A 15,314-nucleotide genomic window follows, 5' to 3' on the forward strand; every position below is an offset into this window, starting at 1 on the left:
GGGCAAAAGTAGCCCCCATTGCTATTCCCTTTACCTGTAAGTACCACTGATTATGAAACATAAAAACATTATGTTCCAATACCAATCTAAGTAGATGAATCAAAAATTATCCTTCTTGCTTACTATATAAGCCTGACTGCATCATCCAAAATTCAACTGCTGTGATCTCACCTATATGTGGAATACTGGTATACAGCGATTGAACATCAAGGGTCCACAAATAATCATTAGCAGAGACTTGTATGTCATCCACCAATGATAAGAACTGTTTAGTATCTCAAATCCTTGCTGTAATTGATTTTAAAATTTTTTTTAACTTATATTCAAGATACTCAGAAAGGGGTTCTGTTCAATAAACCCCGACCCGTCACTATAGGGCACCCTGGTGGTTTATCAAGTCTTTTATGTATTTTGGGAACCATGTAAAAATATTGTGCCACTAGATTTTCAACTTGCAGTTGTGCCTTTAAGTTGGGGGTAATAATTCCTTGTTCAGTAGCTTGTTGTAGAAACTTATCTATCTTGATTTTGTGTTCAAATGTGGGATCATGACTCAATAATGAATAAAACTGTGTATCTGACAACTGCCGATATGCCTCTTCTATATATTGTGTTCTGTCCCAAATCATGATAGCCCCTCCCTTATCGGCTCCAACTATCACAATATTCTGATTATTAATTAATCCTTTCAGTGCATCTTTTTCTGCAGACGTCAAATTTTGAGACCCAGAACAAAAAACACTAGATTGATTAAGATGTAAATCTTTTAATACTAGCTGTTCAAATGTTTTGATTGTACTATGATATGGAGGCATAAATTGAGATTTTTTAAATTGAAAACCTCTGGGCTGGACACTGTTAGGATCCTGTTCCTTTTGTGCAAAAAAATAATTTAAGTTGAGATTTCTACAAAAACTCTTAACATCATTAATAACATCATACTGTGACACAAAAAATGAAGGAACAAAGCCCAAGCCTTTATTTAACACACTGAGTTCACTAGGAGAAAAAGTAAATTCAGTTAAATTAATGACCAAGTTGTTAATGTCATTAGACTCATTAACTGTGTTAGTTGGATAAGAGTCTATTGTTGTTGCAGGCTGTCTTGGAACATCTTGGATATGGACTCTTCTATGATGTTTACGACCTGCTCTCCTAAAGGGGTCTTATATCTCTTGGAAACTGGTGAGAAAGTATCTGGCACCTCGCTGGTTTCTGGTTCTGTATCCGTGTTGGAGACACTAGAGGAAAATTCCGATGCACTAGATGTTATATCTGGTCTTCTCAAAATAGATTTTACTCTTTTCCTTTTGGGCCTCGGGACTTGTTTTGAATCTGAAAACCTTACCCCATGTTTATGCTTCTTCCACGAGTAAACCATAGCCATTTTAAAGTCATTGACATCTCTTTGATATTTATTCATTTTCCTCTTACACAGTTCTTTATCATATTTTTCAGTATCCATGACACACACCTCCAACGAAAAAGTGCGTGGTACATTAAAAGGTGCTCGGAATCCAAAACAAATCCAATACACATACCAAGACCAATCCAGCACTGGAAGTAAAATTCAAACAGCCATGGTGGAAAAGAAATGTATTAGGCTCACCTGCCCAACTCAACACAGACCGGTAGCCAGTTTCGCTCAAGGCGTCATCAGTGTGCAACATCATCAATGTTAGGTATAACTGCCGTGGCTTAGTGGTAAATCACATTGATTGTGATGTGTAGCATCCTGGCTGACATGGTATATTGTGTTGCTGGGTGGAACAAGGGCCGTTGGACAAAGGGTGAGTACAACACTTTTCAGCTGCGGTTTTCCGTTTAACTGCCGATTCATGTCACGCAAAATCCATCTACATTCTTACTGTGATACGTCACCCCAGTTCACATTTAATTGGTATTATATTGTTATACAGCATAAAATTAGCAAGATATGCTCGTATACAGGTTACGTGTCATAAATGGTGTGTGCTGCAGTTGAACCGGCAATGTCTGCTTGATAGTCGGATGCCCTAACCACTACACTGTTGGTGTTCTGCTTCATTTATATGTATACCCATGGTTCATAGCTACCTGAACACATGACTCAACACTTCACTACCACAGCAGGCATCCATTTTCCTGTTGGGAAAACCGCACTACTACACATGCACCATTCCCTACTGCTCTGGGCCCTTGAAGCATGTTGACTCACTCAAAGAATATTCAGACCTCTAAAGCCTATAGTCCTGGCACATATGTGTATTTGATTATCAGGGTGTTCGTGTGGTCATCCAGGTTTAGGCTTGTCTGACTGAGGACCGGGACTGCCCTGTACCTAGTTGAAAGTCAGACTTAGCGTGGGGACATCGTTAGTTCCACTTTTAGCATCCTACCTGTGGTTGGGGATGCAGAGGTGTGCTCACCTCTGGCCATCCTGATATATAACAGCACTAAATATTACTGGGGGCTCCGCTGCTGTTTCCCTTCACATTCGTTATGACTTTTATATTGTGACCATGTTCATTCTTCATATCTACATATATATATATATATATATATATATATTGGTCTGTACATACACATGCATATACACCTACATGCTTATTTACATTTTCCATACCATTGAATCACCGCCACTTACTGTCGCGCATACACGCTTGCATACCCGCTTATGTCTGGGGTTGCCACCTTTTCAAATGGCCAAAGTGGGGCATTTTGGGACACACATCAGATTTTACAAGCCAACACATAGCCACGGTCAGTACAAAGGTTAGAACTTTACTTATTTGCCTAAATGAAAGCTTATTCTTGAAGAAGGTTAGTTGCTTATTCTGTTTCTTGTAACATTTAAGTATTTTACATACAGAAATAACATGAAATATGGGACATAATTATTTCCTACAATCACGGGACATTTGCCATTGTATTATTTTTGATCAGGACACAACTGCCCAAAAAGGGACTGTCCCTTGCAAAGTGGGACAGGTGGTAACCCTACTTACATCTGCTTTAAAGTGCCTTAATCACCCTATATCCAACTGCCACTATGCGAATGTGTAAGGTATATATTCCCGATAATGCACATGGGGAGATGTGCATCATGGTCAGGTGTTTAATCCAGGATCATAGGTTCTGCAGGACTGGCTGGAGGCTGAGCAGTCTTGTGGACAACTACTGCTCATACAACTTGTGTCCAGATGTCTACAGGACTGGACATCATGCTGTGACACCAAGTCTAATGTTTAGAACAGATACTTATCCCATGAGGGATATCCAAAAATTGTGGGGATCGATGACCCCGATTCTTTTGGCTTTATAAAAATACATGCAAGGGATACATAGTTTGCAATCCTGAGACTGCCTAGGGTGAGATAGCCTGCTAGATATGAGTAGGGGTCATTATGTGCAGATATGGCTGCGCCAAGCTAGCAGCCCGAGTATGGGTGGTTTTGGTGGACGTTCAGGAAGGGGGGTAGTGATTTGCTGTGGAGGGGATGATGGGTATTCAGTTATTTATCCAGGTGTGTTGGGGTTGGATGGCTCAGTTCAGGCCAGACCATTATGTGGGTATGTGCCGGTAATGTTTCTGTACATGTGTATCGCACATTTTAATGTTCATATGTTTGTGGGATTGTGTTTTACAGTATGGCCTGTCAGGCTGTATTGCAGATGTGAATGTTTGTTCTTTGGTTTTCTTTCTGATTCACCCACTACTCCCTTGTACACCTCCAGTTCAGCTATTGTGCATCCAACCCATTCTCCCCTTGGCAAATTATTACATTACCCATCACCCCCTACCCCCATATTCCACACACACCATTCATCCCTTCTCTGGTTGATGGCCCATGGCACAGTCAACAGAACACATTGCGTACACTACATATCTCTGGTACCAATATGGTTGTGAGGACTACCCTAGCATTTTTGATCTTCCACATGCTGTACTTCACGCACATAGTACACGCAAATTCTTATCTTTCATAACATGGTAGGTAGACCCGGGTAATACCCATTCATCTTTGGGCCGTCCTGACAAGGACGACTTGGACCACGAATAGGCAGATATTGGGCGAATGCTCTGACCATTGGTAGGGTTGCCACATTTTCATATGACCAAGATGGGACATTTTCGGTACACACATCAGATTTTACAGGCCAACACATACCCATGGTCAGTACAAAGGATAGTACTTTAGTTTTATGTCTAAATGTAAGCTTATTGTTGTAGCAGTTTAGTTGCTTTTTCTGTTTTGTTTACTTGCTTATTCTGTTTCTTGTAACATTTAGGTATTTTACATATGGAAATAAGTATTATATGGGACTATTACATAAAATATGGGACATAATTATGTCCTACAATTGTAGGACATTTGACATTTATAATGGTTTTGGTATGGAGACAATTGCCCAGAGGGGGACTGTCCCTCACAATGTGGGACAGGTGGTAATCCTAACCATTGGGCTAGGCTTAGCAATTGGCGGCGCGCTAACACGATGCCTTTCGCTTCCACTTGGTATAACTATCGACACTACAATGGAATACGGGCATGGGGTTTTAAATGTCATTTGTTCGAGGGGTGGGGACTCAATATTCAGTTACGTGCCTTTGTGTTTACTTTTTATTTTGGTGTTCGCAAAACTATCTTGTATGCTTTGCATGCATTTCAGTATCCATGGACACTGACAGGAGTGATTACTATTAGAGGCAGGCTGTACTAGTAAGCATTTTAAGTTGCGCGTATGCAGCTGACATGTTCATGCCTCAGTGCAGCGCTTGGACATGCCCCCTGCACTTGCGCACGTTTCCTATGCATGTGGCCATTGCGGCAGCGCGCCTTCATTAATATGCATGTGGTGCTGCTGCTCCATCTCTATGCCGCACGGTTGGCGCAAGGCTAACACCGTGCTTGAGCCGAGCTTCATGAATCCCAGGGATAATCTTTCAGATGTAGTTTTTTTTTTTTACTATTGCTCTTTTTTCTTCCTGTACCACATTCTTTCAAAAATAATCAAATGTTGTCTATGATCAATACTGTCAAAACATTTAGCTACATCACATATTGCTATTCTACCTTCACCCTTTTCATTTACCTTTTTTCTTTTTATTCCATATATTCATTCATTTAATCCTTCATCTACAATATTCATCAGTCTTTTCTGAATGATTTTTTTTTAATCAGTATTTCCCAGCATCATTGGCCTTTATTTTTTATTTATTCTTTCTCTTTTTTCCCATATGAATTGTATTACTCCCCTACAAATCTGTTTCTGTTCTTTTACCTTATATATAATACATGAAAATTAATACCATTGACTTATCAATTGCAGACTTAGAAAGGGTGACTACCAGTTGGAATATCTTCTAGACTATAAGTAGTAGACACCTTAACAAGTGTGGAAAATGTATTACCAGGAGACATGAGAGGTATGCTCTTGCCTGGTGGAACTTAACTCATTTAAAACTACTAAGAAAGAAAAAGAAAAGGTTTAGTATATAGAAAAGGCTTAAGAGTAGAATGGCTACACTAGTTTATAATCTGATTAACAGAAGATTGAAGGCATCTTTAAGAACTGCAAAATGAAAATATGAAAGAACTGCAAAACTCAAATATGAATGTTATTTATTGTCATCAAATTTTATTCTTATGATAACAAGTTTAGGAGGAAGGTTAAAACATTAGGTCCAATTATTTATGATGTATGACCCTGGCTAATGTATTCAAAAATATTTTTTAGCAAGTGATAACATAGGGTTAAAGGATGCATATGACATGAGAGTAATAATAACTGATGAACATGAGTGCCCCACTTTTAGTCTGGACATTGTGAGATCTTCCCCAGGATATATGAGGCAGGACTGTGGAAGAGGTCCTGATAATCCCCCAGGATCCTTTTGGGTTATTTGTAACAAACACATATCTGCCACTATTACATCTTTCTTTAATACAATGTTATTATATGGCCATGTTTTTCCAGTTAGAAACCTGCAGATATCATAGCCATTGAAAAAGGGTGCCCTGTGGAAAAAATACTGACTATAGAACAATCAGTCTTACATCAGTAGGTGGAAAGAGCTTTGAAAGGTGTTTGTTAACAGTGCTAATTGTGAACTTCAGAGCAGTCTAATGGATATATCTCACAACATGGTTTTATTAGGAATCACTCAACTTTTACTAATATTGTCAGTTTTATGAGATTGTTTACTCAGTACTAGATTTGTTATTGTCTGATGTTGTTGCTTATTTGGATTTATCTAAAACTTTTGATAGTATTCCACATACTGTTGTTATAGAGGTGATGCAAAAACATTTAAAAAAGTCTTTTTATCATACCTTGGGTTGGAAATTCATTAAATGGGGGGTGTTACAAAGGGTAAAAATAGAGAAATAAACATCAGAATGATCACAGGGGAAAAATGAGTCTCACAGAGTTTGGTCCTTTGACCATTTGTTATTTAATACTATTTTTTCATTAATACCAAAAACAACAACAGTCTGGTTGGTGAAATACACTGATGACATAAACATTGACTGTGTAGTCACTGCATCAGATGACACTGATAAATTTAATCAGTACCCAAGGCAGGTTACCTTGTGATTAAAAAATGGGTTGAAAATTAATATGGAGAAATGTGAAGTCCTATATTTTGATAAAATGAATGTAAACATTATTGTGAAATCAGGACTCACTGATATACAGAAAATGACAGAGTACAAGCACCTGGGTATTGTTGTTAGTAATAATAAGATTTGGATCGCATGTCCAGAAAATAGAAATTAAATTGACCAAAGTGGTTGAACTAATTTTTAGGAATTTTGATAGAAAAAATACAGAGCTTCTCAAAAATTGTTTATAGCAATGTTGGGCAGTTATAGAGTATAATATGTTGTTCTGTTTATATAGTAAAGGGTATTTTCTCTTACCTGAGGAATCCAGTGTAAGTTTACAAAGAGAATTTCAAGGATTAGTGGCAACTCATACTATTCCAGTTTAGAGTCTTAGTCATTTTTCTGTTAGTTATAGGTATGTGTGGGGCAAACTGTGTTTAGCATATAAAGCTTTAATGAGTGAAGAACTTCAGTTAATGCTAAACACTGAATTACTGGACACATTGAAATACTAGAGGAGTTAATTATACATATATAGTTGATAAATATAAAATAGTATCGAGATCCAGAAAGTTATCACAATCATGGTGTATTTATGGAATAGATTACTTTTGTTCATTTGTCAATCCAGTTCATTACAACTTAAAAAAAAACATCTAGGCATATAGGTGGGTTTTAAAGCTACTTCTCATCATGGCTACAGTGGACACTGGGGGAAGGTCAGATTGAATTCCTTCACAGCCTCAGTAACGTAGAAGCACAGTTGTTAACACTGAGCAATCATGAGCCACTAGGGTACTCATCACAGAACCATGTGCACAGGTGGCAGTGCTTGTGTTTGCATCTATTGTTGTAAGCCAAGCATATTTTCATGCAGAGGAATGCATTGTGGAGGGGAGTAGGAGAAGTATCTTGAACGTGGGAAGGTAGAGGCAGAAGTAGGGCCACAGAGGCACACATATGATGGACTCAAGACTGCAAAGGGAAGTTGTAACAAATCCAGGGATGTAGAAGAGAAGAAAGAGGAATGAGGCATACAGACAGATAGCAAACTGAACTACCTGAAGTTAAAAAAATGTGAAAAGCAGAAAGAATAGGTGGGGATACAACAAAGTAACAAGACGTTTTGACTGAAACTATTTATGACATCAACACAGGCTGATCACTGTGCCTGTACTATAGCATAATGTCATCAAAAAAGACAAGTGTAACCCTGAGAGACATGGACTCCAGCAGGATCTTCACTGACACTCTAATAAGGGCTTCATTTACAAGCTGAGTTGCTAAAGGATTCATACTGAAGATATTGTCGAAGCAAAGAGCACAGTGATTGTTACATATTTACAGAATGGGAGCAGAAATAAAAATAAAGTCCTGAAGAAATTTGAAATCTGCACTCTCTTCACTGATGCTCTACTAAGCACTTCATTTACACAGTGAGCCACTGAAGAAGTCTTATGGATGGTGCCAGTGAAGCACATAGCAGATGACTGTTATACATTTACAAAATGGAAGCAAAAAAAACAAGTGCAACCCTGGTTGGATTTGAAGTCCATGGTCTATTTATTTATTTATTTTACATTTGTTGACCAGGGAAGTCAGGCTGGGCACAAGTGCCCCTTTCCAGTAGAAGCCCAGGGAGAATAACTGCAATACATGCAGTGCAATATTTTTTTTTTAAGTTATACAACATTAACAATGTCAAGCAGAAATTAATTAAACTAAATTTTACAATGTCAAAATATATATAACAGTAACTATACATACAGTAATAGGGCTTATATGCTAATTATACTCTATACAGATATATTTAGATATATAACTATGCAGTAGGATATATGTCACAATACAGAGTACTGAGTCATTTAAAAATGGCTGATCGCAAAAGTTGTTTAAATTTTAAGATATAAATGAAATGAGTGGTAAACGAGAGGTACAGGTAGGAGGTGTAGTAAGTGAACTCAGAGTGATACAAAGTAGTGTAGAGCAGAGGTATAGCAGAATCAGGGAAGAAAGTGGAGATGTTATATTTATCCTGGAAATATGCAGCTACAAAACCAGGATGTTGAGAGGTGCCTCTTGATTTTGAAGAAGCTTAAGAGCATGTGGGAGGGGATTCCATAGGGTAGCTACTGAGTTTGAGTATAAGGAGGCTCACAATGCATTTTGGGCTTTTGTGATAGAGAGGAGGAGTTTGTCTTCAGAGCGAAGAGCTTTGGTAGGATGGTAGTGATTAAGCATTTCTTGTAGTGTTTTCTAGTGACTGTAGTGGAAGTGATGTTTAACTTCAGTCCAATTTAGTTGTTTAAAGCTGGAACAGTGATGAGTTCTAAAGGGGTGATTTTTTGCAGCAAAGCAAGCTGTTTTATTGTAGCATTATTCTAGCTTTTCTTGTGTGTAAGTTTGTAGGTTAGTAAAGAGCGGAGAGGCATGCAGTAAGGTAGGCTTTAGCTATGGTTTCTTTAGTTCGGTCTGTTAGGCAGGGTTTTGTTCTATATAAGAATCTGAGATTTTGGTATTTTTTTTTAATAATAGCCTCAAAGTGTAGGTCAGATTTCATGTTGTCATCAATGGTGACTTCTAAGAGTCAGTTGTTAGAACCCTTTATTTAATAAAGTTATTTTGATAAGAGTTTTAGTTTGGGAGAATGTTTTAGGGGTAAAAAGTAGTGGTTTGTTGTTTTGTGTTAAGATTGTCTAGCCAGGATTCTATGGATGTAACGGATTCTTGAGAAATTTACTGAAGTTTTTGTTGGTTGGAAGCTATGCAGATGAGTGTAGAGTCGTCTGTATATTGTATGAGTGGCATGCTTGGAAGCAATGCGTAGATCATTTATAAATATGTTAAACAGGATGGGGTGCAAGTAAAGAACCTTGTGACACTCCTACAGTAATGGGTAGAAATGATGAGTATGTCTGCTGCCATTCCACTGCTTGGAATCTATCAGTTAGGTAGCTGTTAAACTGGGAGTGGGTTAGGCCTAAGGAGAAGAATTTTAGTAATAGTTTATGGTGCAAGATGGAGTTGAATTATTTGAAGAGGTCTATGAAGAAGGAAAATACTAGGTTCCCAGTAATTCTGTTTTTTATTAATGGTATCGCAAAGAGAAGTAGGGCAGTGGTTATGCCATGTCTGGGATGAAAACCATGTTGTGTGGGAAAGAGAATATTCCTTATGGTTAAGTATTGTTATTAGGTTGGAATGTATATACTTTTCTAATATTTTAGACAGCAGTGACAGGATTGCAGTTGGTCTGAAGCTGAAGTAGTCAGCAGAGGGTCTTTCTTTATGAAGAGGAAGTACGTATGCCTTTTTCCAAATGGCTGGGACATGAGATTCTCGAATGGATCTGTTTATTAATATAAATATTGGATATGATAGAGCTTAAGCTACAATTTTTAGAAATTCAAGAGGACTGCTGTCTGCAGCAGAGCTTGTAGTTTTTAATTTTAGGAGATATTTTCTTATGGTGGTGGTGGGGACAGGTTCAACTGAGAAGTGGCTTCCATGGAATGTTTTGGATGGAGGGGGGTTGGTTTGATGGTGGGGCTGTCTTTGATAAGTGAAGCTACAGCCTGAAGGAAGTATTTGTTAAAGTCGTTAGAGACTGTGTATGAAGTGTCTTTTGGACAGATGACCAAGAATTTATTAGGATTATTTTGATGTGTAAGTCAAAGCAGTGGAATTTTTTGTCGTGCCTTATACTGTGTTTTTATTTTGTATCTATGTGTAGTGTAGATATTTTTCCTGGTACTTGTTGGTGTGCCATGCTTTCCAGTCATTCACTCTAAGCACCATTAGTTGCCTATTGTTTTTAAATAGCAGTGTTGCTGGATTAACTTTAACTATTCTTTTCCTGATGGCCTAATGGGAGCATGTTCTTTCAGAATATTGGTAAAGGGTTTGTTAAATTTAATGTTTGTTTGTATAGAGGAAGATTTTTTTAAGATATTCCAATTGTATTATTTGAGTCTGGAGATGACATTGTCTACATTAAAACTGGATAGGTTACACACATTCTTGTACTCATGTTTTACTGGTTTGCATACAAGCATGTTAGCAAAACTGGGCAGGTGGTCACTTAGGTTGTCAGATAATGAAACATAGTCATAGATATTACTGGCTTTAGTTGAAAGAATCAAATTCAGTGTATAGGCCTTAGAGGAAGGCTTGTTATATCATGTTGGTGCATTTATGAGCCGAAACAAACCATATAGGTTAATATTGGTAGTAGGGGTATCAGATACAGTTTTAGTCTAGTCAATGTTAAGGTCCCCAAGGGTGATGGTTCATTGGGGTATATTAGTAGATTCCCAGGATAGCATGTCCTCTACTGTGCTGCTTTTGCCAGGGACAATATATAAGACAATGATACATAGGGTCGTATAAGCCTTGAACTTGAATAAGGCAATAAGAATTTTGGCATTATTGAATGAGGGATGTTTTTTTCTGATAAAGGGATAACTTCACTTATTTTGAGTATGTAATAGCTACACCACCTGTTTTTTTTTTTTTTTTGGATTTATGTTCTGTTTGAAGAATACTATAGCCTAATGGGAAGATTTCAGAGTCTTTGATTTCAGGTTTTAGACATACTTTTGTGATAGCAAGGATGCCAGGGTTGTAATGAGATATGGAAAGATGCAGTTCAATTACTTTATTACAGATGCCTCTAAAGTTGATGTTTTATAAATTTTAGACTTGTTTTACACGAGTTGAAGGAATGGAGTGTTACCCCTTTAATGTTTGTGTGGGTCATTACAGGAGATAGTGCAGTGGTTGTACCTGGGTTGGTGTGAATGTCACTGCATAACTGCAGTGCAGGTAGGAATGCCTGGAATATACAATGCCACTTGATTTTAAATTTATTCTTTGTGAATAGTTGTAATTTGGATTAGTTAGTGTTACATACTTTTGTTTGAAAAGATGGATGAGAGATAGGTTATAAAGGTTGTGGGCTATACAGAATGAAATATGGGAGACATTTCCATTGGGAGTAATGGACTGAGCATTGGGCTTAAGACTGGTGTTGAGAGGTATATTGCAGTTGGGTATGTGTGCTAGAAAGAGGAAGAAAGTGAATTATAGTACTCTGTCTGCAGCTCTAAAGATTTTTCAGCTGTTTAGTTTGATTTTTGCATGCTGCCTTACATTGTTTTTTTTTTACAGATAGTATTGTTCTTATGTTGTTTTTGCAACTTGAGTGAAATTCAACTGTAGAAGTTCCTTTGGCAGTGAGATTGCCTTACTTTTGCAGTAAGAATCTTCATGGATACTATGTGCTGAGTTTAGTTGATTTTAACTGAAGGTATTTATCCTTTTGGTGTTTGTACAACTTGAGTGAAATTCAGCTGTAGAAGTTCCTTTGGCAGTGAGATTGCTTTACTTCTGCAGCAGGAATCTTCAGGGATACGGGGGTCTATATTATATAAGCTAATGCAATGAATTGTGAATGCTATATAATCGACCCACAATCCCCAAAAACCCAAAATGTCGAGCACACGTATCAGAGATTTTTTTCCCCAAGGAAAAAAATCGCTGATCCATTAAAAAAAAAAAAATCAAAACACTAAATAAAGTGGGGGGCTTTGCGCCCCCATCTCCTACTTAAATATACCAACTCTGACATCGCACCACAGTGGAGGAAATGGCAAAGTTACGAAAATGGCCCAGTGATTTTTTTCCCTAGGAAAAAATATCGCTGTTCCATGCTTTCGGTATTTCGCCATTTCGCGTAATGACATTCAAAGTCATTGAAGAAGTCATGCTAAAGCTTCCATTGAAGCACATAGCATGTGATTGCTACACATTTACAGAATGGAAACAGAAAAATATGACCCTGTATTCTGTTCGCTACCACTGTACTAACCTATTCATTTACAAATCGACCCACTAAAGGTGTAATACAGAAGGTGACAGTGAAACACATAGCGGTTGAGTGTTACACGTGCAAAATGGAAGCAGAAAAAGAAAGCTAGGCCTCGTAGATTTGAAACCATTACTCTCTTTAGTGACATTCTGCCAAATACTTCATTTACAAATTCAGCCAGAGGAACACTCCCAATTATGATATTAGTGAAACACATAGCAGTTGAATGTTACACATTTGCAAACTGGAAGGAGGAAAAGAAGACAGACCACAAGAGAATTGAGCACTTTACCTTCTGCAGCTACATTCTACCAAACACTGTATTTACCAAGTGAGCCAGAGAAACAGGCACATTAATAGTGTCAGGGAAGCACATAGCAGTTGAGTGTTACACATTTGTATTTGGAGGTAGAAAAGCGATAAGAATATATAAACCTGAGGGAGCTGAACCCTCCACTCTAGGCACTGATACTCTACAAATCACTTCCTGAACAAGCTGAGTCATGGAAGGAGTTAGACTTCATTGTAAAATGGGTTGCCAACTGTCTCACAAACTGGACACACACTATCAAAGTGGGTGACTCCACGTCAACCAGCAAACCTGTTACCAGGGGGGTACCATAGGGGTCAGTGCTGAGCTCCCTACTGTTCGGTATATTATTCACAGAAGTTCAGGTCAAAACTAAAGGGTTGTGGCTGACCAAGTCTGCAGAAGACTGCACACTAAGTGCAATTACTGAATCATCAAATGATGTCAGTATACTCCAGGATGGTCTCACACAGACCAACGACTGGTGTATTAGTCACAATCTCAAGCTAAATGCAAAGAAATACATCATTCCCTTCAGCACAAGCAATGTCCCTTCACACTATCAGATCAATAACAATACCCAAAGTACACATGAAGTGGTATGGGATCTGGCTGACTGCGACCTTAACTTCGACCACCACATGTCTATCATTGTAAGGAAAGATTTCCACATAGCTCACTTGATTAGTAAAGGCATCACCTCGAGAGCAAAAGAAGTTATAACCACCCCCTATACTTGGCAGTTATCCGGCCCATAACTGAGTATAACACCTCATTCGGTATGTACCACACTAAGCACCAACAGCAATTAGAGAGACCTCAGAGGTTTCTAACAAAGAAGATCAAGGGCCTCCAGCATGTGCCTTACATGGACCAACTAAAATCACTGTCACTATAGTCCGTATCTTATAGACTTCTTAGGGGAGACTTAGCCTGGCCTATAGAGCAACCCAAGATCCAAACCTAATGAACTCACTGCATATCCATAAATAAAATGGGGATAGAGCCATTCATTCCAGGGAGTTAAATATGGCCTGAGACTTAAACATTAGGTTCATATTAAGCTAACTTCCCTTGTGAGCCATTTCAAGCCTAGCCAATTATCCCTTGTGAGGCTCAAACCCTGCACCTTGTGTTTGTAAGGCAAACTGCTTAACCATTAGGCCACCCTCCCAACCCTTAAATAAGACATGCTGGAGGGAAAGCCTTATCTCCCAGTGACTGCCACTTCTTTGGAGCAGGCTACCAATTCATGTGAAACAGAGCACCTCTATGACACTGTTCAAGAGGACCCTGGATGAGTGGATGGGGCACAGTAAAGTCTTACTTGGGATAGCACCCACAACCCTCCTGGACATGGGCAGTCATCACTAAATGCAATCTTGGGTATTGACTGGCACCTCTATGGTATTACATTGAGTTGAAATGGCTAGGCTTAAAATAACTTCCTGGTTGATAGCAAAGTGATCTCCTATGATCTGATGACTAAAGGCTTATTTGCCAGCTGCCATGCAGTGGCACTCAGATCATTTACTCAACTAATAGCTTCCAAGGGCAAAATATATATATATTTATATATATATATATATATCAAGAGAACTCCCAGGCGAATATCCCACGAAATGTAGAAAGAAAAACAAGGCCCCAATGGAAGGAATGAATGAATGCAATAGCCAAACACAATGTAGTGCCAAACAGCAATATAAATGTTCAAAAATCTGTCTATAGTCACCAATAGTCGCCAAATTATGTCCAAACAAGCAAAGTAATTTCAAGCTATATGTAGCACCAGATGATAATCCAAGTCTCCAAACACCGTAGTCAACAACGACTTCTTAAGAGCAAAATTATTTATTAAACAAGTAGAAAGTGAGCGCTTTCACGGGCGAATACACCCGCTTCTTCAGACAAATTAACAAAGACAAGCACAAGTTTAAATATGTTCACTAAGACGCTTACAGCCAATCAGCTTCACATAGCGTAATTTCATACTGAAACACGTTATACTGGCATCGTAAACATAGTTTACATTCTACAACCACGTTTATATCTTAAAACTTTATAAATAAATCCTAAGCTAAACTGTTTTAAAATTATTATGAATTACTATAAAACCTATAAAAATAACTTTAAGAAACCATTGATTGATCTGACGTTATTTTCCGTGAACAAATTCAAAAAACTGAACTAGAATACTTGACAACGTCTAACCTTATCATATTACATCTTTTAAAACTCTCTTAGAATGAAGTGGTGAAAGCTAGTACTTACAATTTCGTCAGCACTGCTTATCTAAAATAATTCCTATATTGTATTTAAGTGCATATGGCACACAGAATGTTAAAACGATCTCGCCAATGTTTACCTATCATCCTTGAATAGCGTGAGGAGCGTGGCGAACGTCATTACTAACTCCCAATGGTCAAGCAAGACCAATTACGAGCGTATGATTGCATATTATTATGATTTAAATAACAGTGCGCTTCATAGCGTAATACAATATAGTGTTATAACTAAAAAGTTATCATTAATAGAAGTGTTC

This window comes from Protopterus annectens, chromosome 1.part1 (genome assembly GCF_019279795.1).
Source record: "Protopterus annectens isolate FY-2018-M chromosome 1.part1, PAN1.0, whole genome shotgun sequence".
Classification (NCBI taxonomy): domain Eukaryota; kingdom Metazoa; phylum Chordata; order Ceratodontiformes; family Protopteridae; genus Protopterus; species Protopterus annectens.